Below are 8830 nucleotides of genomic sequence, written 5' to 3' on the forward strand. Positions count from 1 at the left end.
GAGAGATCTCATCTCATGACCCCTTCCCTTAATCACTCTGTCACATGCTTTGGTCATTACCTCTGGCCCTCCCATTGCCCTCCTACAAGGACCCTTATAATTATATCAGTCACTTGGAGAATCCAGGACAATGTACTCATCTAATGTATGGCTTTCTCCCTCTAGCCCACTGCCATCTTGGACTAGAGATTACCTGGTCACATAAAGGTGGTGAGGACTATTGTAAAGATGATGAGGCTATTGATGCACACAAGTAGGAGAAAAGTAGGATTCACAGACACACACCCCTCCATTGTACCCACTGCTCCCTCATTCCTTTCTTACTGCTGGCTACAGGAGAATGTAATGGAATCCTGTAGCTGAAAGGTTTCCTGTGTCCTGTCCAGTCTGTAGCCACTCAGACCCAAGGAAAACATACAGAGGCTTATATTAGTTAAAACTGCTAGGCCATTAGCTCAGGCTTACAACTGACTAGCTCTTGCACTTAAACTCAGCCCATTTCTATATGTCGCCATGTGTTCTGTGGCTTTACCTGTGTGCCACTACATGCTGCTCCCTGGACGGTGGGCTGGTGTCTCCTGACTTGGCCTTCCTCTTCCCTGAATTCTCTTTCAGTCTGCTTGCCCCACCTATCCTTCCTGCCTAGTTACTGGCCAAGCAGTGTTTTATTTATCAACCAGTCAGAGCAGCACATTCACAGCATCCAGAACATCCCACAGCAGAATCCAGCCACTATGACAAAAGCTACTACCTGGAAGGAGAAGGGACAGAGAGGAGCTGGGTGTGAGAACAGAACTGAAGCTGTGTAGATAGAATCTTGACTCAGAAAAATAAAGTGAATGGACTAAAGAGTTTCGTGTATATAGATTCATTTAATATTGTCAAGAATTAGATTATCAGCTGGTCATAGATTCTTCCTGAACCCTGGGAGAGAGCTATTGAGGGGCTGGACCCCCATAGACCTCGGTACTTTCTCTAGCTCCAAGTGATCTTGGAAGATATTACAGTATATAAGAAACATGGTAACTGAAGATAGACTTCCATGAGGTCACCATGTTGGAGAAGGATGTGGTGATATAGATATTTTGGGGTGACCCATACTTCTGTAGCAACTTCTTACCCATGCTGTGTAAATAAGCCAAAAAACTCATTAATCTGCCAATTTAACTTTGGTGGAATTATTATTTTGTCTGTCATTGGTGTTAGGGTTTGAGTGTTCAAGGAGAAAAAAGAGGGGTTGGAGAAAGAAGCATGCAGTTGAATTGTCCTTCAGGCAAGAGCTTTGTTGGTGCTGACAGGCAGACAGGCAACAGTGCTGTGCGGGTCTGAAGTAGAGAGCTTCAGGAGAAGAGGGTGTGGTTTTCTTTTAAAGCCCTTTGGGAGAAAGTAAGGAGGAAGAGATGTTGTACCAGAAAGAAATGGATCCAAGTTCAGCTGATATCACTAAACTAGACTAAGAGACATTGTTTTTTCTTATTTTTTTCTGGCCAAGGCAGGTGTTTAAAACGTCCTAAGGGCTCTTCTCCATAAAGAGTTCCAGGAATAACAAAGGGCCTAGTTAGTACATGACCCAGTAGTGGTCACTTATCCTGCCCATGACTCTTCTCCATTCCAGGCTTGGTTATCTGAAAGGGGTCCTTGCCAGGGGCAGTCTCCCCACCTATGGTCTCTGACAGCAGGGAGCCTATCTGGGGTGAACAGATGTTTCTTCAGGCCTCCCCAGGAAATTTTATGCAACACCATCTCAGAAGATTTACTTGTTTGTTCAAAGTCCCTTTTGTCTTCAAGCCCCAAGTGAAACAGGGTTCACCATCTTCATTACCGACTGTTTAGCACTTGACATGTTAGGTGCCTGCATGAGTTGCCTTCTCCCTTGCTGTGACAAGAACCTGACTGAACCAACATCAGGGAGAGGTTGCTTTTGGCTCCCAATTCAGAACCATGGTTCATCACCAAAGTGGCTAGTTCCATGGTGGCAGGACCTTGTAGTGTGGTTTGTTACATCAGGAAACAGAGAGCTCACTTTGGGAGCCCAGCTAGCCTAGAATCCTCAAGCTCTACCAGTGGCCCTGTTTCTCTCAGTTAGACCCCATATCCAAATGTCCCAGAGTTTCACCAAACAACGTGACCAGGTGGAAACCAAGTACTCAAACACATAACCCTATGGAGACATTTCAAATTCAAACAATAGCATTCTGTCCCTGACCCCTATAAGTGTAGCAGGAATGTTTGTTTGTTTTGTTTTATTTCGAGACAGGGTTTCTCTGCGTAGCTTTGCGCCTTTCCTGGAACTCGCTTTGGAGACCAGGCTGGCCTCGCACTCACAGAAATCTGCCTGCCTCTGCTTCCCAAGTGCTGGGATTAAAGGCGTGCGCCACCACTGCCAGGCAGCGTATAGCAGGAATCTTAAAGGTACTTATTAATAAAATCAAACCCAAGGCCAGTCATTGGGGTGAATGCTGGAAGATCAGAGAGACAGAACAAGCCACAGTTTCCTCACCTTGCCAGTCCCTCAGCTAGTCTTGTTTCCTCAGACTGGAAGCTTCTGAGTCCTCGTCCACATGAATCTCAGCTGAACTGTGCTGCTCCAAAGCCTGGATGCTTAACCAGCCAAATGCTTAACCAGCCAAATGTTTCTAGTTTCTGGTCTTCATGCCTTATATATCTTTCTGTTTTCTACCACCACTCCCTGGGACTAAAGGCTTGCTTTCTGGGATTAAAGGTGTGTGTCTCCATGCTGGCTGTATCCTTGAATACACAGAGATCAGCATAGCTCTGCCTCCCAAGTGCTGAGATTAAAGGCATGCACTACCACCACCGCCCAGCTTCTGCTATGGCTTGCTCTGACCCATTTTCTAGCCACCATTTTTGGCTCTGTATCTAGTGGCTGTCTGTTCTCTGACCCCAGATAAATTTATTAGGGTGCGCAATATTTTGGGGAATATAGTACCACTACATTTCCCCTTTTTTGTCTAAAATTAAAAAAGGTTATAACTAATACAAGAAAAATCATATCCAATAAGTATATACAATATACACAGTCAAAATTACATTAATGATGTCTAGTCCATTAACATTTGACAGATTCAATTATATATAACAATGTCTAGTCCAGTAACGTTTGATAAACTCAGACAAAAAAATTTTCATTACTTATCCTATTTAAAACAAGTAGTTCCTTTTTTAAAAGTAGATTCCATAATCTCCATTTTTATCTTATCATATCCATATTCTCTTTTATTTTCATAATAGATTCAATAATCTACCTTTTGTCATCTTCCTCTTTCTCTTTTTAGTAGATTCAATGATCTACCCATTTATCCTATTATTTCTTCATCTTTTTTCTCAGAGTAGATTCAGTGATCTACCTCATATCTATATTCTCCTTTTCCTTTTTTAAACAAAAACTCTTATTTTTGGGTTAATTGTCAAGTCCTGTATCATTTGTCCAGTCTCTGCATAATGGGAAAGTGCAGGGCTTGTCACAAGTCCTTGTTCAAGTAGTCTGTCAGGCTGGGTCATCTCAGCTAGTCATCTCAAAATTGTCCTAAGCAGTTTGTAGTCCAAAGTCAATCTTTTGGTGGTGTTAATCAGCTTAATGGCATTATCATAGTCCATGTGGAATCATTGTTGTGGGATTCTGCCATCTTTTTGAAGATTCCAAAGTCACTGTTAGGCATGGTCATGATGGTCATGGTTCCCTTTAGATTTTTTTTTTTCCTCCTCTGTGGTTTGGAGCAAGCACAGTCTGATAAATGTCTGTCTCTCGGAACCATGAATGTTCTTCCCTAGAAGAGAATATCTTCACAGCAATTTCTCCCCACCATTTGTCTTGTCAAACTTTTTCAAACTGACCTTTGCCGATGCTCTCTTGTAACACGATGGTCCTGGCAATTCTTCTCTGAACAAGCAGCAGTAAACCCTTTATCCCAGGTAGCAGCATCACCACAGTCACCAACACCATGAGAAACAGCTGACAACTCGGAGCAACCGCCGCTGCCTCCATGGTCCCACTGCCACCGTTTGTGTCTGGGCCGAAGCTTCTCCTTAGCAAGCATCCTAGGCTGCCAGCCACAACCCGGGATCCTCCTGCCTCTGCCTTCTTCCTACCAGCGGGTGCCACTACAACCGGCCAAGTGTAGTGTAGCTCGGGCCTGAGCTGGGGCCCACAAGGCCACAGGCAAGCAGTTTTTTCACATATTCCTACCACAAATGTTGACATCTCATTATGTAGAGGGGAGATACTTCATATTCAAACAATAGCATCCTGTCCCTGACCCCCATAAGCACATGACATCTCATCATGTAAAATGCATTCATCCTAACTTCAAAAGTCCCTGTAACCTACAATCCCAGCAAAAGTCCAAAGTTCCTTCTAAACTTCAAAGTAGTTCCTTAGCCATTATTCCTTATATCTATATCGTTCACATCATGTGTCATCTATGTCTACGTACTTCTAATATACCATGCTATAATTAAACATTCCCATTCCAAAAGGGAAGAGCTTGAAAATGGTAAGGAAATACCAGACCAAAGCAAAAAAACGGAGAACAGCAGAACAGCTCAAGAGTAAAAATATTGTTCTCTTGATAATGGAAGGAGAGTGAATTGTTTGTGCCCTTGAGAACATCTAGAAGGAAAAACTCCAGCAGAGGCTACTGTCATTTATCCCATTGTATAAAAACACCCATGGTGAGAACAAGAACTCAGAAGCTTATCCATGGAGAAGATGCTCTGCTCTACCTGGAAATCACTCAATCTGACATGACATGCCGTTTCAGCAGAGGTTTCTAGTCATTTGTTCTGGGCATTGTAAGTGCCAGAACTGATAATGTGACTTTTGCTTGCTTTCCCCATCAGCCTACTCCAGTTGTTTCTGCTGGATGGTATAAGCATTTTTTTGTTTTGTTTTGTTTTGTTTTTCAAGACAGGATTTCTCTGTGTAGCTTTGCACCTTTCCTGGAACTCGCTTTGTAGACCAGGCTAGCCTTGAACTCACAGAGATCCGCCTGCCTCTGCCTCCCGAGTGCTGGGATTAAAGGCATGCGCCACCACTGCCCAGTGGTATAAGCATCTTATTTGATGATGTTTTGTGATCTGACAGCTACCCACGTGCTATCTGTTCTTCTTGAAGGGTTCATGAATATAGAAATATAAAATTATAAACTTAAGGAATAAAAACTGACAGCCATCAGCGTGGCTAGCGGGGGGGGGGGGGGGGGAGATTAACCTTTAACTGGGCCGCTCTGTGTTTTACAATGCGCAGCTCTGTCAACAACCCAAATGTTAGTTTTCTTTTACTAAAGATTGCTCTTTGCAGCCTTGGGGTAGCTAGTCTCTGATAACCCCCTACCACTCACTACTGAAACCAAAGCTCACTTTTAATGAGTTTCACGTGACAACCTGTCTTGCATTGTTTTGTATTCCCACTATGGGAACCCAGCTATGTCAGAAGTTGCAGGTTTGGGCAAACATCAATTAACTGAGTCAAGAAGGGCTGCAGGGATATACAAATATTGTTTAGCTAAACCCCCTTCAGTGGAAAATTGTAAAAACCTAAAACCATTTGTCTCCAAAAGTTTAACTTCAAAATTGTAAAAATTCCTTAGTCTATGTCTCACGCTTATCCCTTACTACAAAAAGAAGCTATAGACCCCCCACCCCTCCAGGTGCCACAGCCAGAATTGGGCACTGATTTCACATGAAGTGACAAAATGTCATCACTCTGCAATGCTGATCACACTGCCAGAGGCATCACCTTCTCCTCAAAACCCTCAACCGGTCTTGAGGTTCGTGAGGACTGTTGGCTTGTCCTGAGAAAGGACCACCAGTGCCTTTCCTCCAGGGCTGCCCGGATCTATTGGAGGAGGCTTCCACTTTCCCTCCACTGGCTGGGGAGCCGCACCCAACTGTGTTGGGCTTGGCTTCTTTTCCATGTGCCACCTGGTTTTTCTCTCCACACTCTTCAGGTTACTCTTGTGACTTTCTGAGCTTCTTCCTTGCTTTCTTTCTTTGGGACAAAGTTTATGTTTTTCTTATTCTGATGCTCTGTCACCTGGTCACACAGAGGCTGCCTCTAGTCTGCTATCTTGCTTTGAAGCTAAACCACATTTATAAAGCAGTCTGGCCACATCCAGCCAGCTGGCAAGAGGCTTCAGCACTGAGATCGAAATCCCATCCAATTCAAATTCAATTTGATTGAAATCCAATTCTGTTCAAATCTGACTCCAAAGCCAAGTTCCTCATCTTGCAGCAAATGATCACAGTTACATACTGTAAAGCATCTGTCAATTACCAAACACCTGTTCTTTCACATCTCCCAACCCACTCATGTTTAATGGTTTTTCTGTCTCACATTTCTTAGAAAGATCTGGAAGTACGTTCTGTGAGACAGATTGGGCAAATTTTTTTGTTGTTGTTGTTCTCATCAGGTGGTGGTGGAGTATGCCTTTAATCCCAGCCCTCAGTAGACAGAGTTCTCTGTGAGTTCGAGGCCAGTGTAGTATACAGAGCAAGTTCCAGGACACCCAGGGCTACACAGAGACACTCTGTCTTGAAAAACAAACAAAGAAACAAAATTTGCTCTATGGAAATATGAGAAAACAGAAGGCTGAAATAATTATTGCTTAAGAGTATTTAATTCTGGTTCCTGGAGAGATGAATCAGCAATTAGGAGTCACTGGCTGCTTCTGCAGAGGATCCAGCCTCCATTACCAGACCACACACAGTGGCTCACAACTATCTATAACTGCAGTTGCAGGGGATCATATGCCCTCTTCTGACCTCTGCAGACATTAGGCATGCACATAGTACACAGACACATGCACAGGCAAAAACACCCATACACAAAAATAAAAACTTGTAAAGAATATTTGATTCTGATCTTCAAGAGAAGAAAGAGGATGGATAAAATAGAAAAGTTAAGTACAGACATAAGAATAAGCTGGTAGCTTGAAAAACAAAATACCTAGGGAGTGATTGATATCTTTAGGCAGTAAATCAAGAAGCACCTTGATGACACAAAAAGTCATGTGACATTTTCAATATAGACAATAAGTGAGGTAGCAGCCACTTACTAAAGATATTAGTGTGCTACATAAACATATATGGGTGTAACAATAATTAATGAAAAGTATATAAATTTGAAAGAGAGCAAGAAGGGATATATGGGCAGTTTGGAGGGAGGAAAGAGAAGGGGTAATAATTAATTATATTGTAATCTCAAAAATAAAAGAAAAATATGATAATTTAAAAGAGATGTTAGTATGGATATATACAAAAATAAATAAGATATATGTAAAAAAGACACTGAATGATTAGTGCTGGGTCATGAGCATGACATGTCTGACTGATTGCCCATTAGGTAATATCCAGTATGGCTCATTATGTCTCTGCACATCATTTCCAAAAGGATCCAGATAAAACTCATAGGAATATCCCAGATGAGTAAGCGAGGCTCTACCACTATGGCAGTAGGATTGATTGCCTCTCTGTGTCTCCAGTGCAGAAGGCCTCACCATCTGTTAGACTGACTCACTCATCTTATACATACCAATGTAAAGAAAGGCAGAGACAGAGGGCATGTGAACATTGTGTAACTATAATAGTGTGGGTGTCAGTCAATTCTTACCCCCAGCATCCCATGCTACACAGGATAATTTTCTTATCTCCTGACCCTTGCTTATCTCTGTACATGGATTTTCTGACTGGACTGTATCATCTTAAGTTGCTCTGTGATCATTTTCTCCCGCGACAAACAAAATTTTATGCCTGATAATGTTTGGGACTACTGTTGTATTAAGATAATTTCCTGCAGGGCTGGAAAGATGGTTCAGGAGTTAAGAGTATACACTGCTCTTACAGAGGACTTGAGTTTGGCTGCCAGCACCCATACTGGTAGGCTCACAGCTGCCTATAACTCCTCAGATACATCTGGTTTCTTTGGGCATCTATACTTACATGCATATAAATTTCCTTCCACATCCACATAATAATGTATTAAAACTAATAAAATAAATATTTTAAAAGAAACATAAATTTTCATACCACAGCTGGTTTTAAACAAAACTGTGGACTAGAAACTTACCCATGACATTTTGCACCATCTCCTTGTGACCCTTATAGACCACACTGGTATTCTTTCCGTCAAAATCACCTCTATTGGTGGAATTATTAAGGCCACTCCACGTAGTTAAAAGGGAGGTTTATTTTGTGGGGTAACTTACAAATGAAGGGGTAGGTTGCAGGGTCTGGCAAAGGTATAGGGCAGTCCGGCAGTGTTCTCTGGAGAACTCTGCTCGGTCTCTTCCTGCGTCCCGCGTCCAGGAACCAAGAGAGCCACCTCCTCCTGCTCCTCGGTCTTCTGCTCCCTCCTCTGCCCCACCTTGTGGGCGTGATCATTACTGAAGCCTCAATGGAGGTTGGAACTTCCAGGCCAATGCTGGGATGGCTATCCACTACACACCTCCTTCCTCAGGTGATTAAAACTTTCCTTTTGGATGTGCTATCCTGTTTTCCAAATGTGTGTTTTACCCACTTTTGCCAGTTTGATGTTGTTACTTCTCATTTAAGGTTGCAAGATCAACCTTCAAAACACTCCTTAAAAACTAAACTACTATTTTTGGATACATTGCCCCAATTAATGGTAATTCCTCAGATCTGTTTATTCTCATCCACAAAGAGAGGAAAAGAGGCCAATGACGCAGTTCTTTTTTAATGGGGCTGGAATTATAGGTGGTTGTGAGCAACTTGGCATGGGTGCTGGGAACCTGACTCTGGTCCTCTATAAGAGCAGTATGTGCTCTTAAACACTAATCCGTCTCTCTAGCCA

Source organism: Onychomys torridus, chromosome 2 (genome assembly GCF_903995425.1).
Source record: "Onychomys torridus chromosome 2, mOncTor1.1, whole genome shotgun sequence".
Classification (NCBI taxonomy): domain Eukaryota; kingdom Metazoa; phylum Chordata; class Mammalia; order Rodentia; family Cricetidae; genus Onychomys; species Onychomys torridus.